The sequence below is a fragment of the Chlorocebus sabaeus genome, chromosome X, assembly GCF_047675955.1.
Source record: "Chlorocebus sabaeus isolate Y175 chromosome X, mChlSab1.0.hap1, whole genome shotgun sequence".
In the NCBI taxonomy this organism is placed as follows: Eukaryota; Metazoa; Chordata; class Mammalia; order Primates; family Cercopithecidae; genus Chlorocebus; species Chlorocebus sabaeus.
Genome location: NC_132933.1, coordinates 89,065,168 through 89,082,389, shown reverse-complemented (window position 1 = coordinate 89,082,389; position 17,222 = coordinate 89,065,168). Strand labels below are relative to the sequence as shown.

The following is a 17,222-nucleotide window of genomic DNA, read 5'->3' as shown; positions in this document are numbered from 1 at the left end:
GGCATATTTCCCCCAAAAGTATAATTCACTGTACCAGAAAGACACATGCATGCATATGTTCACTGCAGCACTATTCACAAGGGCAAAGACATGGAATCAACCTAAATGCCCATTAGTAGTAGACTGGATAAAGAAAATGTGGTATATGTACACCACGGAATACTATGCAGCCATATAAAAGAATGAGATCATATCCTTTGCAGGAACATGTATGGATCTGAAGGTTGTTTCCCTAAGCAAGGTACCACAGGAACAAGAAACCAAATATCACATGCTCTCACTTATAAGTAGGAGCTAATCACTGAGTAGATATGGATACAAAGAAGGTAATAATAGACATTGGGGCCTACTTGTGGGTGGATGGTGAGAGGAGGGTAAGGATTGAAAAGCTACCTATTGGGTACTATGTTTATTACCTGGGTGGCAAAATAATTTGTATGTCAAATCCCTGTGACATGCAATTTACTTATATAGCAAACCTGCACATGTGCTCTCAAACCTAAAGTAAAATTTAAAAATATGTTCTTCTTTCTCATAAATGCATGATGAAGAATGTTCAGATGAAGAAAATTCTACATTTTCCCAAAAGGGAAGGCCATATATATGTTCAGAAAATCTGTGGGTGGATTAGCCAAAATTAACCAGATTAACAATGTGAATCTGGTGAGTAGTATCCCATGATAAGCATATTCATTGGTGACTGGGATAACCTGTTAAGAATATTCTTTGTATTATTCCTTTTGGCTTTTCTGTAAATTTGAAATACTTCAAAACGAAACAAATTTAAAAAACAAGGTCCCTGCTCTTAACATTGTGTTTCTTGAGTAATTATTCTTTTCCTCAAACTCCATTAAATAGATATTAATACACAGGAATAGTTGTAGTTCAGAGATAAATAGGAGATAAAAACATCTGTATATTTTGAAAAATGGCTGAATTATCATATCAATTTTACTGATCTGAATGATTACTACTCAATAATAATTATGATATCATGTTAAACCAGTCTATGAAATTTATAGTCAAAATTCATTTGATTTCTGTTTTTCTAACATACAGTTCCTTTTGAAATAATACATTGTAAAATTCTCTGGAATGATTTTTATTATTAATATATATTCATGTATATTAAGGCATACGTACTTACAAGAGTATGTTTCAAAATTATTATAATGTGGCAAAATCATTGCAGTATATTGTGTTAATGTTCCCAATTATTTGTTACTTCTCCCCATAAGAGGATTATAGATTCTTGCCCTGTGGATGTCAAGCTTGATATTGACATATGTCATGTTTATGTTTTAAGAGGCATTGCATGAGTCTATCATTCTTCTTTTCATTCTACAAATAGCTTGTCTCAGATTGGGGGGCTCCTCCAAACTAGATTTGGAACAAAAATGATATAGGGAACACCTCCAGAGCTAACAAGTAATGTGTAAAAGAAGCAAATCTTTGTTGTTGTAAGTCACTGAGCTTTTAGGGCTGTTTGTTCTCAAAGCACAAAATAACAAAAACTAATAATACCATAATATTAATCATGGTAACACCTGTTTTAGAATATATTTAGAAACTATACATTACATTTATGTTGAGAACTGAAAGAAATTCCAGACTGTTCAAGTTTAGATTTAAAATTAAAATTATCTGCTTGATGTATGGGGGCTGAGGGGGATTGTAAAGTCACATTTCAGGTTCAGATCACTAGGAAAAGACTTGTTACCAAACTACACTTTTTAAAAATTATACTTTAAGTTCTGGGATACATGTGCAGATACATGTGCAGATCCAGGTTTGTTACATAGGTATGCATGTGCCATGGTGGTTTGTTGAACCCATAAACCTGTCATCTGCATTAGGTATTTCTCCTAATACTATACCTTCCCTAACCCCCAACTCCCTGACAGCCCCTCTGTGTGATGTTCCCCTCCCTGTGTTCATGCGTTCCCATTGTTAAACTCCCACTTATGAGTGAGAATATGCAGTGTTTGGTCTTCTGTTTCTGTATTAGCTTGCTGACAATGATGGTTTCCAGCTTCATCAATGTCCCTGCAAAGGACATGAACTCATCCTTTTTAATGTCTGTATAGTATGCCATGGTGTATATGTGCCACATTTTCTTCATCCAGTCTATCATTGATGGGCATTTGGGTTGATTCCAAGTCTTTGCTATTGTGAATAGTGCTGCAATAGACATACATGTGCAGGTGTCTTTATAGGAGAATGATATATAATCCTTTGGTTATATACCCAGTAACGCGATTGCTAGGTCAAATGGTATTTCTGGTTCTAGATCCTTGAGGAATCACCACACTGTCTTCCACAGTGGTTTAACTAATTTACACTCCCACCAACAGTGTAAAAGTGTTTCTATTTCTCCACATACTCTCCAGCATCTGTTTTTTCCTGACTTTTTAATAATCGCCATTCTAAATGGCGTGAGAGAGTATCTCATTGTGGTTTTGATTTGCATTTCTCTGATGACCAGTGATGATGAGCTTTTTTTTCATATGTTTATTGGCTGCATAAATGTCTTCTTTTGAGAAGTATCTGTCCATACCTTTTGCCCACTTTTTGATGGGTTTGTTTTTTTCTTGTAAATTTGTTTAAGTTCCTTGTAGATTCTGTATGTTAGCCCTTTGTCAGATGGATAGATTGCAAAACTTTTCTGCCAGTCTGTAGGTTGCCTGTTCACTCTGATGATATCTTCTGTGCAGAAGCTCTTTAGTTTAATTAGATCCCATTTGTCAATTCTGGGTTTTGATGCCATTGCTTTTGGCGTTTTAGTCATGAAGTATTTGCCCATGCTATGTCCTGAATGGTATTGCCTAGGTTTTCTGGGGTTTTCATGGTTTTAGGTCTTATGTTTAAGTCTTTAATCCTTCTTGAGTTTATTTTTGTATAAGGTGTAAGGAAGGTGTCCAGTTTCAATTTTCTGCATATGGCTAGCCAGTTTTCCCAACACCATTCATTAAATTGAGAACCCTTTCCCCATTACTTTTGTCAGGTTTGTCAAGATCAGATAGTTGCAGATGAGTGATGTTATTTCTGAGGCCTCTGTTCTTTTCCATTCATCTATATATCTGTTTTGGTACCAGTACCATGCTGTTTTGGTTACTGCAGCCTTGTAGTATATTTTGAAGTCAAGTAGTGTGATGCCTCCAGCTTTGTTCTTTTTGTTTGGGATTTTCTTGTCTATACAGGCTCCTTTTTTGGTTTCCTATGAAATTTAAAGTAGGTTTTTCTAATTCTGTGAAGAAAGTCATTGGTAGCTTGATGGGGATAGCATCGAATCTATAAATTACTTTGAGCAGTATGGCCATTTTCATGATATTGATTTTCCCTATCCATGAGCATGCAATGTTTTTCCATTTGTTTGTGTCCTCTCTTATTTCCTTGAGCAGTGGTTCGTAGTTCTCCTTTAAGAGGGCCTTCACACCCCTTCTAAGTTGTATTCCTAGATATTTTATTCTCTTTGTAGCAATTGTGAATGGGAGTTCACTCATAATTTGTCTCTCTGTTTATTATTGGTGTATAAGAATGCCTGTGATTTTTGTACATTGATTTTGTATCCTGAGAATTTGCTGAAGTTGCTTATCAGCTTAAGGAGATGATGGGGTTTTCTAAATATACAATCATGTCATCTCAGCTTTGGGCTGAGATGATGGGGTTTTCTAAATATACAATCACGTCATCTGCAAACAGAGACAATTTGACTTCCTCTTTTCCTATTTGAATACCCTTTATTTCTTTCTCTTGCCTGATTGCCCTGGCCAGAACTTCCAATACTATGTTGAATAGGTGAGAGAGGGGATCCTTGTCTAGTACCAGTTTTCAAAGGGAATGCTTCCAGCTTTTGCCCATTCACTATGATATTGGCTGTGGGTTTGACACAAATAGTTGTTATTATTTTGAGATACGTTCCATCAATACCTAGTTTATCGAGAGTTTTTAGCATGAAGGATGTTAATATTTCTTGAAGGCCTGTCCTGCGTCTGTTGAGATAATCACGTGGTTATTGTCATTTGTTCTGTTTATGTGATTAAGTTTATTGATTTGCATATGTTGGACCAGCCTTGCGTCCTAGGGATGAAGCCAACCTGCTCGTGGTGGATAAGCTTTTTGATGTGCTGTTGGATTCAGTTTGCCAGTATTTTATTAAGAATTTCGCATTGATGTTCATCAGGGATATTGGCCTGAAATTTTCTTTTTTTGTTGTGTCTCTGCCAGGTTTTGGTATCAGGATGATGCTGGCCTCATAAAATGAGTTCATGAGGAGTTCCTCTTTTTCTATTGCCTGGAATAGTTTCAGAAGGAATGGTACCAGCTCCTCTTTGTACCTCTGCTAGAATTCACCTGTAATTCCATCTGGTCCTGGGTTGTTTTTTGGGTGGTAGGCTACTAATTACTGCCTGAATTTCAGAACTTGATTTGGTGTATTCAGGGATTCGATTTCTTCCTGGTTTAGTGTTGGGAGGGTGTAGGTACACAGGAATTTATCAATTTCTTCTAGATTTTCTAGTTTATTTGCATAGAGTTGTTTAGAGTATTCTCTGATGGTACAAACTACACTTTTGAGGTATATGCTTGTGAGGTATATGGGAGTTATCAACTTGAGGGAAACAATATAGGGAGCTCAAATTTCACAATGAATTATTTGAAAAGACTTTTAAAAATCTATTCTGGCCAGGCGCGGTGGCTCAAGCCTGTAATCCCAGCACTTTGGGAGGCCGAGACGGGCGGATCACGAGGTCAGGAGATCCAGACCATCCTGGCTAACACGGTGAAACCCCGTCTCTACTAAAAAATACAAAAAAAAACTAGCCGGGCGAGGTGGCGGGCGCCTGTAGTCCCAGCTACACGGGAGGCTGAGGCAGGAGAATGGCGTGAACCCGGGAGGCGGAGCTTGCAGTGAGCCGAGATCCGGCCACTGCACTCCAGCCCAGGCGACAGAGCGAGACTCCATCTCAAAAAAAAAAAAAAAAATCTATTCTGTGGGACATATGTAACTTATAAATTGTCCTAATTCCCTATAACTGGAAATGAATTTTGTTTTTCCACTTTAATGTGAAAGACTAATTTTTATGATATCCTTTATCAAATCTTACTTTGAGACAAATGGAATTAAAAGGTTATTATGATAGCAATATGTTGCTATGTTAATAGTATGCTTGTACCATTATGAACAGGCCTAATAGCTATGAAGACTGACAAAAATGTGCTGGCTACAAGGACTTCACAATTTGTAAAGGTAGCCTGGACAAAAATACAGTTTTACACTTTATTCTTTCATTGTTAAGTTTCATAGTACATGCCTATAATAAGACGCTAAAAGAACAAATCTTACTTAGAAGGAAATTTAGTGAGTACATTTACATACTCTTAAAAAATGTCTTGCCCAACTTTTAAAAATTGTATTTTAAACACAAAATAATACATAGTATAAAAATCAAATCATACCTAGATATACAAGGGGAAAATGTGAAAGCCTCATTTCAACTTCCTCTGATATGAATCCTATCCCTCAGAGGCAACCACTTTTAAACGTTTGGAACGCATTTATCTATCTGTCTGCAAATACACACAAATAAATAAGCTTTTTCCTACTTGAGTGCTATCATTTGGTTTTATGATTTGCTTTCTTTACTAGTCAATATAACAGACATCTTTCCATGTCACTACACTACTACTACTCCTCCCTCATTCTCTTGCAACATTCTATAGTGTTGCAGTGGGAATACCTCAACAATGTATTTGACCATTTCCTGTTGATGGGCACTTAGGCTATGTCAAACATTTTAGCTTCTACCAACCATGCTGCAATGAACATTCTTATACATTATTAATGTAGAATATTATAAAAATGTCCCTAAAAAAGGATGAGTTCATGTCCTTTGTAGGGACATGGATGCAGCTTGAAACCATCATTCTCAGCAAACTATCGCACGAACAGAAAACCAAACACCGCATGTTCTCACTCATAGGTGTGAATTGAACAATGAGATCACCTGGACACAGGAAGGGGAACATCACACACTGGGGCCTATTGTGGGGAGGGGGGAGGGGAAGTGATAGCATTAGGAGATATACCTAATGTAAATGACGAGTTAATGGGTACAGCACACCAACATGGCACATGTATACCTATGTAACAAACCTGCACGTTGTGCACATGTACCCTAGAACTTAAAGTATATGAAAAAATAATCTGTCTCCCAGAAGTAATGACTGTTAAATCCTCAATGAGGTCCAGATAATTTGGTTTCCTTGCTTGAAAGGGACAAATATGCAGAGATGCCTTCATGAGCACTATTAAGTAGCATATTTATGATGATGATGATGGTAATGATGATGGTAATGAGGATGATAATGGTAACTAATATTTACTGAATACCCACGTCTGGCACTTTGCATTTATAAACTTATTTACTTGTCACAAAAAAGCCTGTGAGGTTGGCACTGCCATATTTCCTCAATTCTAAGATTCACATCTTTTGAGATTTTTGGATTGGGGTGCTGAATTGGTAAGTATAATGCAAATATTCCAAAATTCGGAAAAAAATCTAAAATCCAAACAGTTCTTGTCCCAAGCATTTCAGATAAGGGATATTCAACCTCTATTTACTGGTTGTGGCAGCATACAGTATTGCTCTCATTTCATAAATGAGGAAACTGAGATTCAGAGAACTTAAGATTCAGAGAACTATTCAACAACAGACATTTAGTAAACGACAATAATGGGACACTCACCCAGGGAATCTGACTTGAGTTTGTACGTTTAACTCCTTTTCCTGAAGTGCATGAAGTTATAGTAAGAAGGTAGAACAAATGTTGAGTACCAATCCCCCATGCATACACCACACACATCAAAATGTAACACTGATTATAAATACCTGGATGGATTTACAGATGGTTTTTAGTTTTATTCTTCTGCAATTTTCCAGTTTTCTACATTGAATTAGTTTTTCAACATATTGTAGGAAGTCTTGAACTCATACAAAACTAGAGAGAATAATATTCATGAACTCCCCCATATACCCATTACTGAGCTTCAACAATTATTAATTCATCTATTCCTGGACCCATTAGCCAACACTTATTATTTCCAAGCAAATTCCATGCTTCATATTATACCATATGTAAATATTTCTGAATTAATCTCTAAAGACAATTATTTTAAAAACCATGATCCTATTACCTCAGGTAAAATTTAATAATTATTTAGTATCATAACATATCCAGTGTTCAGATATTCCCAATTGTCTCATTTTTTAATCTTTCAATATTGAGAAAATTTGTCTTAGGTGAAAATTACAAAAAATTTGTTAAAAAGTGCAGAACTTTCTTGAATACTCTTTTCTGCTTCTCCTAATATTATCTGTAGGATCATAATTTAAAATACTACTTAAATCAGGAAATTAACATTGAAACAGTACTATTAACTGATCTACAGATCTTATTAGAATTTCAGCAGTTTTCCCACTGATTTCCTTTCTATGGTTCAATTGCAAACCGGGATCCCATATTGCTTTCAGCTGTCATACCTCCTTAGTCTCCTCCAGTCAATGACAGCCCCTCAGTCTTTCTATATCTTTCATGACCTTGACACTCTAAAGTAGTATGGTATGCCAAGTAGTTATTTTCACAATGTCTTTGTAAAAATAAATAAACAGTGGTGTTGCATGAGTTAATTTTGGCAAGAACACCATGGAGGTGATGTTATTTCCTTCTAGGTGCATAATATCAGAAGGCGCACAAGGTTCACATGTCTTTTATTGGTGACTGGTGATGATGACTTTAATAATTTGGTTTAAAGTGGTTTCTGCCAGGTTTCTCCATTGTAAAGTTACTATATTTTCCTTTCAATTAATACATATATTGTGGGGAGACAGTCTGAGATTACACAGATACCCTATGTCTCATCTTTCCACCCACTAATTTTAGCATCCATTGATGATTCTTGTCTGTAAAAAATGTTGCTGTGGTTTGTGCTTAATGGTAGCTATTTCCATCACTTTTGTACTTTTTTTTTTTTTTTTTTTTTTTTTGAGACGGAGTCTCGCTCTGTCACCCAGGCTGGAGTGCAGTGGCATGATCTTGGCTCACTGCAAGCTCCGCCTCCCGGGTTCACGCCATTCTCCTGCCTCAGCCTCCCAAGTAGCTGGGACTATAGGCGCCCACCGCCACACCCGGCTATTTTTTTGTGTTTTTAGTAGAGACGGGTTTCACCGTGTTAGCCAGGATGGTCTCAATCTCCTGACCTCGTGATCCACCCGCCTCGGCCTCCCAAAGTGCTGGGATTACAGGCGTGAGCCACAGCGCCTGGCCACTTTTGTACATTTTAATTGAAATTCATCTGCAAGAAGAGCTGTTTCCCAAATCTTAACTTTATTATTCATTTATTTATTTATATGACTATAGATTTATGGGTATCTATTATATTATAATCCAAGACTATTACTATTTACTTTTTTGTTCAAATTATCACAGATTTGTTGACTGGGAGCTCCTTCAAGCTTTGTCCCTGTCTTCAACATGCCCCCATCATTTATTGATCCTTCCTCACGTTTTGGCAACATAAGATGTTTCTGGCTACTCTTGTTTTGTTCCCTGCCCCAGGCTTGAAATCAACTGTGACTCCAAAAACCCCTAATTATTTTTATTGCAAAAAAAATTTAGACACCACAATCCAGGCATTAAGTATGATCACAGCTAATGTTTTGTCATTGTTTCTAGGTCCTCTCAGTTAACAAAGCTAGGAAATATATGTAAGTATACACCCACACAAATATCCACATCTACATTTATTTCTCTATCTATCCTTATGTGTGCACGTGTGTATATATTAATATATACATATTTACATATTGATAATGTTCTTACATTTATATTTATATATACATATATACAACATATACATACATACACACATTTATACTGATATCTCTGATTCTAATTCACATAGTTCATTTCAGCCTTCTCCCTTTCCCTTGTTTGTAACTCCTTTTATGAAACCTCTTATTACTCACAACATTTGTTCAGTCCTAATATACCCATTAAGTAATTATAAAATTGTTAACACACACCATTGTAAAAAACAACTTTCTTCACTAGAGTACAACTGCTGTGTACATTTATTTTTGTCTTTAGCCTTACAGTATGCATTTTTAATAGTACTTTCCATAGTTACTTAGGTTAGCTTACTTTTTTTCTTCCCCACTCCCTTCAGTGTGGTTATATTACTCATTTGTAATATAGCTAGGTTCACTTGTAATGAATTGCACTGAACTTTTGTTTCTTGCAAAATCATGGTTAATTTTAATTATTTATTTTTGGAGGGTATGTGAAACAGTCTCATGGCTCTAAGTGTTACGGCTACACAAAAAAGTATATTCACAGAACTGTTGCTCCACCTCATTTCTACCATCCCCTTCTCATTCTCTCATTCTTTGCATCCCATACACACTAACTACTGGTAGCCTCTCATTAAGTCTCTGGCTTCCTGTATTTCTTTTGCACAATTAAGCAGATATATATGTATATTTTACACCTCCTTCATCACATGAAGGGTAACATATTACAGATATTCTTTTGCCTTTAACACTTTTAATTTATGATATATTCCAGAAATTACTCCATATTAGCTCATAATGATCTTCCATTTTCTTTTTTACAGCTTCATGCTACCACACTGTACGAATGTGTCACAGTGTATATGGGTATTTATGTTGTTTTCAACATTTTGCAAATATAAATAATGTTGCATATTCACTGTGCATATTCACTGTTGTATTGTATTGTTGAAAGTATATCTACAGGGAAAACTTCTAGAAATGGGATTGGTAAGCCAAACGATAAAGCCGTATCATTTGTTAGGTATAGATAGGATACATGTAAAAATAAATGTAGATGTGGATATTTGCGTGGGTGTATACATGCATATATTTCCTAGTTTTGTTCTCTGAGAGGACCTAGAAGCAATGTTTTCAAAAGCATTATACTAGCTTGCATTGGTACCAGCAATGTCTTATCTGTCTTTAACAATATGCTTGCTTAAATCAGGATCAAGATAAGCTCTATACATTGCAAGTGGTTGATATGTTTCTTAATTCTTTTTTAATCTGTAGGTGTTCTGGACTACTCAAATCCCTGTCTGTCTTTTTTTTATTTAAATGTATTTGTTTTAAAAACCCGTATCTGCATTGCAGAGCTTCCCACAGGCTGGATTTTTCTGCCTGCATTCAATGATGTCATTTGTCATGTAATTCTGCGCTTTGCATTTCCCATAAATTATTAAATTTAGAGGCTTGATCAGATTTGAGTGAAATTTTCTGGCAAAAATATTTCATAGAAGGTATTGTGTACCTTACTAAAAGGCACCTTGTGACTGGCAACCTAAAAATTTTTTAAATAGTTTATTATGTACCTTAAAGATGTATTTTTAAGATGAGGAAAGAAATGAAGAAAAACATTTCGTATGTGTGCCACCACATATACGCTACTTCAGAAATAATTTATTATTATATTTCATCTGGTAATAAAATTGACATATATTCATCTCAAAAAATGGTGAGTAGAACAGTAGATGCTGCTAGACAACAATTAGGATGGCTTCCTGGCTCATAAGGATTACCTACTGGTTATGTCTACGTTATTTAACCTGCCTTCACAGCCACCTGTGACTCAAGTTAGGCAATCAGAATCTCTTCACTAGAAATTTAAAACTTGGAGACACAAAGAGTGAAATCATATTAATAGCAGCACTTTAGAAAGAAAATGTAGAAAATTATTGTTGCTAACATGCTTAAACAAAGAAGGACCCTATTCCTGCTTGGGTATTCACTCATTTGATTCTGAGAGCTAATTAGAACTTCCTCTACCTGACACCAAATCTGCCACTACCTTGATCTTGGACTTCCCAACCTCCAGAACTGTGAAAAATAAATTTCTGTTCCTTATAAGTCATTCAGTTTGTGGTATTTAATTATAGCAGCCCAAACAAACCAAGACATCAACAAAACAGAACCTTAGCAACTACAATGATACCAATCATTGATCAGAGGTGAAATAATTTACCCAAGATGCTATGGGATAGTAATGGGAATCAGATCACCTAACACCCACTAAAAGATTGTACACAATAGTTCCTTCATTATCTTAGTTCTGTGGTATCTTGTAATTTTGGAAATATATCTTCTCTGATGCTAACATGGAAGGTAAAGTAAGGGCTCAGAAAACTAAACAATATATGTAGTAAACTAGATAAGCTTCTTCTAATACCACAACTCACTGCACAAAACAATAAAGCCCATAAATAACATCATTGGATACAGGCTATTTCTTGCCTGTACTTTTTCAAAAGATCTCTATGCTAGCTATTGAACAGATAGTTGCACTCCCAGGTTTATTGCAGCACTATTTATAATACCAAAGATATGTAATCAACCTAGGTGCTCATCAGTGGATGAATGGATATAGAAAATATGGCATATATACACAATGAAATATTATTGAACCACAAAAAATAATAGAATCCTGTCATTTACAATAGCATATCTGGAACTGGAGGAAATTATGCTAAGTGAAATAAGCCAGGCAAACAGAGACAAATGTCACATGTTCTCACTCATATATGGAAACTAAAATATTCACCTTATGGAGGTAATGAATAGAATGGTGGTTACCAAAGGCTGGGAATTTTAGTTGGGTAGATGGAGATAAAGACAGGTGGTTAATGGGAACAAAAATACAGTTAGATAGAAGGAAGATCTAGTCTAGTGTTCAGTAGTACAATTGGGCCATTATAGTTAACAACAATTTATTGTACATTTCAAAATAAGCAGAAGAATAGATTGGAATGCTCCTAATACAAAGAAATAATAGTTGATTGAGGTGATGGGTATCCCAGTTACCCAGATTTGATCATTATTCAATTCATGCTTGTATCAAAATATCACATTTACCTCATGAACACATACAACTATTACATATATATAAAATTAAAAAATTAAAAATATGTATGCTAGTTATGTTTTTCAGTTTAGGCCAAAGTCATGTCTTTTATGACAGGAAGATGGGAAAGGAGTGCAATCATTGAAAGTTAATTTATTTCAAACTCTTTACACAGCTTCTTCATTCATGCCTCACAATATCCTGAGAATTAGGTAGCCATTATTCCCATTTTACAACTGATAAAATAGAAGTATTGTTAGGTCTGGCATAGTGGCTCACACCTGTCATACAGCACTTTAGGAGGCCGAGGCAGGTGGATCACTTGAGCTCTGAATTTTGAGACCAGCCTTGGCAACATGGTGAAACCCTGTCTCTACAAAAACATACAAAAATTAGTCAGGCATGGTGGCAGGTGCCTGTAGCCCCAGCTACTCAGGAGGCTGAAGTGAGAGGACTGCTTGAGTCCGGGAGGCAGAGGTTGAAGTGAGCAGAGATTGTGCCACTGCACTTCAGCCTGGGTGACAGAGTGAGACGTTGTCTCAAAAAAAAAAGTGAAATAACTTTTCCAAAGTAATCCATCAAATAATTCATAGAGCAAGGAAGTGCATTACAATGTCCATTAACATAAATACATGTACTAAAAACTGAAATAACCAACGTGGTCATTCATAAAATGGAAAAATAAATTGTGGTAGAGGTATACATTAGAAACAATACAGCAGGGAAAATAAATTAACTGTTAATAAAAGTTATCAACATAAAGCTCACAACCATATTTTGACTAAAAACAAGTTGAGAAGAATATATACAGTATACCACTTATATTAGACTTTAAAGGAAGTAAAATGATACTATATATTTCTGAGCTATAAATGTACACGTGGTAAAAAATTAAAAAATTATTCATAGCAAAAATAAACACCAAATTCATGATTAGAGTAATGAAATTAAGGAAGGTTACACAGAAGATCTCAGCTGTATTGATCAAATTTTTACTTGTTAAACTGAGCTAAGGCTACAATGGTATTGGTTGCATTTTTCTTTACAATCTTGTGTATTGCTTAATATGCAATATCTTAAAAAAGAAAGTAAATGGTATTTGGAGTATAAAAATTAATGTTGAAATAAATGTACATGGATCTTTAAGAAAAAAAGAAAGAGAGAAAGTTGGGGAAGGACGTTGAGAAGGAAAGCAGAAGAGGGGAGGAAAAACAAATGGTACAATTCCACTACCCAGAGATTTTCATTGCTAGTTGTTTTGTTCATAATTTCTTACAGTATTTTTTCTGTTCATGTAGAAGTATGTGTTCACATATATTGTAAAGAAACATTTGATAATATTATGACTACTACTAGAAAACCTATTTTGTAACTTATTTCGCAGGCACCAAATCAGTGCCATTTAAAAGGGCTGTATTCTATCCAATCATATTGTTATACCACAATTTATTTTACCAGTTCACTATTGATGGGCACTTAGATTATTTCCAAAGTGTGCTATTACAAAGAATGCTGCAATTAACACATTATATATGTATGTGCATGCCTGTGTGTATTTTCAGTAGTAACTGTTGAAAAAAATTTCCTAAGGGTAGAATTTCTAGGTCAAAGACTAAGAAGTTTTCAAGTTTGTTACATATGCCAAATAGCCCAACAATAAATGATTATACTAATTTACACACTTAACAATACTGTAATTGAGTGCCAGTGTTCCCAAACTCTGCACAACACAGGGCATAAACAATCTTTTTATTCCCTTGTCAATCATAATCTGCTATTCCGTTTTTTCATGTGCATTTATTAGTGAAGCTGTCACTTTTTAAACGTTTACTCACCATACTTGAATAACTTCTTCTGATTTTTTGCCATTTGGTTAACGTTTTTGAAGTTTTAATTATTATGGATACATAATAGTTGTACATATTTATGGGGTACATGTGATATTTTGATTATAACATACAATGTGTAATAATCAAATCAGAGTAGTTGGTATATCCATCACTTCAAGCATTTATCATTTCTTTGTGTTAGAATCATCTCAATTTCGGTTTTTAGTTATTTTGAAATATATAATAAATTATTGTTAACTATAGTCGTCCTATTATGCTACCAAACACGAAATCACAAATACCAGGAAAGTTAATAGAGAACTGGATTAGGAGCCAAAATGTTTACATTCGAATTAAGGCTCTGGAGGAATAAAAATGCGTAACCAGGAAAAGAAAGAACAAGAATAATGGGGACATAGAGAGTGAGAGAGAAGGAGAAAAACGAGAAGAAAAAGCCATGTAAGGAAACAGAATTTGCGCCTCAGGGTCCCCCTCCCCCTCTGTCCTGTTCCGGACACCTATTCTCATTCCCGCACTCCCACCCCTGCACCCCTGGCGTCCTGCTAGCTGGTCTGGCTTCCTTCCCTCTGGAAAAAGGCAAATTAGTCAATAAAGGGAGGATGAGTCCTAGCTCATCCCCACTTCTTGTCTCCTGCCAGGTATTCAAATACAACTTACCACGCAGTCACCGCCATCCAACTGCATGTCACTCTCCACTTCGCCACGGTCTGAACTCTTGGCCACAAGATCTAAGCCTTCCGGATGCCCCAGCCAGTTCTTGTCCTTAAGCCTTTGCCGAGGCAGTCGGCTTACCTGATGCCAGCACACCAGGCCCCCCACCACCCACTGGAAGCACAGGCCCCAGCTCAGGTCAGGTTCCGGCACCTAGAGGCCTCAGGTTCTCACGTGACTTAGTTTCCCAGGCAATAGCGCTTTTCTCCCGGATGTAGCTGTCAGCTGAAAAGGACAGAGTGCTTCTTAAAGTTAACCCTCAAACCACCATGGTCAGTGAATGCAGAATAAGCCCGCTGAGAGTTTCATCTATTTCTATGACATTATGCTGGAAATTATAAAGAAAAGGGATGAAAGAAACTGGAGACTTTTCACCACCAACACCACACAGATCTGTATTATTAGGATTCTTAAAATGAGTATGCGTTGTTTTTATAATTAAACTAACAAAAGGAAAATAAATAATGATGACTAATTAAAGAGAGATTATGTATACAACAAAACCGTATGATTACAACAGTATCTTATGTAGCTTTGAAAATAGGTAATGCTTCATGAGAGAGGTTATAGCAGTGTGCAAATATCAATTCAGACTTTAAACAAGAAGAATACACACACCAAAAGAGATTTTTTAAAACAAAATCTATGCCGTATGTGCTCTATGATTGTTACAGGGCTGAGGAGAACCTGATATTCTGCTATGCATTCCTGTCAGAAAGACAGAGCATGTTGCAGCCATGTCAAAAACAACCAAGGTCAAGAATTTCTTGTGACCAATCATAAAGTCCCTGAAGCAAGAAACAGAGAAACCCATGCTGATAAGAAATAAAGAGACTCAGACCCTGCAGAAAGATTAAGAATAGCGATCGAAGACGTTAACTTGGTTGGAATCTGGCTCTGCCCTTTACAAAGTTATGCGACCTTTTTCATCTGTTAATTGCTTGTTGTAAAGATTAAATTAAGCAAGTCAATGTGTATAAGGCATTTAAAACAATGTCTGGCAATGAGAAGATCTGTTTGATAAATAAATACAATATGGGACACAGACATTGCAGCATAGGAATCCCTCAATCAGGAATCCTAGGTCTCCAAGAACACTGGTGATACTAATTTAGCTGTACAAGAAGGAGGTGTCCTGTGTGACTGACATAATATTTCAGGGTTTGCAGAGAAACATTCCTACATTTCTTATTTAAGAAAACAACACACCAAGGTTGTTTTGAAAGGCAAAGTGGATTGGACTCTGACTCTGGATCCACGCAGCCTAGATTTGGATCCTAGCTCTGCTATCTATTATCTGCGTTATTAGCTCAAGTTATTTAAGCCTTCTGTGCCCCAGTTTCCCCTTAGGTAAAATAGATAGTAGTACTAATTTCATAGGTTTGTTGTAAGAAAGTAACATATTAAATAAACTTACAACAATGACTGGCACATAAGTACTACATAAATATTGATTGAAACTAGTAATAAGAGACAAAAAATATTGGAGAATTAAAAGGTAAACCCACACGGAACTACTGTCTCAGTCTGAAGTAAATAAAATACATGACCACTGCTTGAGACTTCATCAAGGTATTTCAAATAAGAAAATCTTGTCCAATGATGGTGTTGTGAAGCTGATAAGATTGTAATGTCCTTGGAAAACAAGGGTAAGCCCCTCAGAAATCTAGAACAAGTATGCTTACAACATAAAGTGTAATCCAAGCTAACTAAGATAGGGAAATGATAACCTGAGCTACTAGAGTTGGAGCTGGGGCCAGTGAACTACAACTCAAGGGCCAAAGCTTGTCTACTGTCTGTTTTTGTTTGATCAGAGAGCAAATAATTATTTTTACATATACACAGCAACATGGCACAAGTATACATATGTAACAAACCTGCACGTTATGCACATGTACCCTAGAACTTAAAGTATAATAATAATAAAAAATTAATGAAAGAAAATTAAGAAACACATATTTCATGACATGTACAAATTATATAAAACTTAAATTTCAATTTTCAAAAATAAAGTTTTATTGGAACACAAACACACTCATTGATATATGTTACATTTACACACTCTATGGCTACATTTACACTACAAGGACAGGGTTCAGTACTTAAATTAGACATTCGAGCAACAACATAAAAGGATTTTAGGTCTCTGTTACCGTGGAATCATCACACCAACCACAGATGAAGTATCCTCAGACTGTCACATATTATTTTGAGTATTTTTATGGCAGTCTAATTAATCTGTATTCTGACCTGTACAGAGTACAGGCAAGTTCACACGATTGATTTGGCTTTCTAGATGAATGGGTTTAGATGATATTTATTTAAAACTTTGCAAGATTCTGCTCAAACCAATTCAGCCCAAATTCATAAACTACAAATCAGTCATTTTAAAAATCATTTTCGTGAGTTTTGTTCCAAAAGTGATAAAAATGACTAATCACCTAAAATACCCTAGAATTACTAAATTATTCTCTACCTCATGTTGTTTTATATACAAGATTAATCTGCAAAACCTTAGCCATCAAAATTTTCAGTGAGAAACACATCTAATATTAACATAATGAAAAAGTTACCACTGTTAAGTTTAACAATTTGTAAAACAATCCCAAGTTTGTTTAAACCTATAATGGTTTCTGCAAAGAAAGGCCCCAAGGCAGTCACTAAGGCATGTAGTAGGTGTTAACTAAGGACTTGACCGACCTGATTTCTTGG

The 17,222-nt window shown here is 35.7% G+C and overlaps 1 protein-coding gene across 7 annotated transcripts in view; it reads right to left on the bottom strand.

Annotated features, from left to right (window-relative positions):
• The window catches only part of LOC103232075 (endogenous retrovirus group K member 7 Env polyprotein-like), a 159,127-nt gene extending 144,411 nt beyond the window's left edge, over nucleotides 1-14,716 (bottom strand). For 3 of the 7 annotated variants that reach the window (XM_037994680.2, XM_037994681.2, XM_037994682.2), the window contains exon 1: nucleotides 14,457-14,716. The gene's annotated coding sequence lies outside the window, so the exon portion shown is untranslated. The remainder of the gene's footprint in view (nucleotides 1-14,456) is intronic. The other 4 variants (XR_005239109.2, XR_005239112.2, XR_005239113.2 and 1 more) reach the window with 3 other exon arrangements.
• Between the last annotated feature and the right edge of the window lie 2,506 nt (nucleotides 14,717-17,222).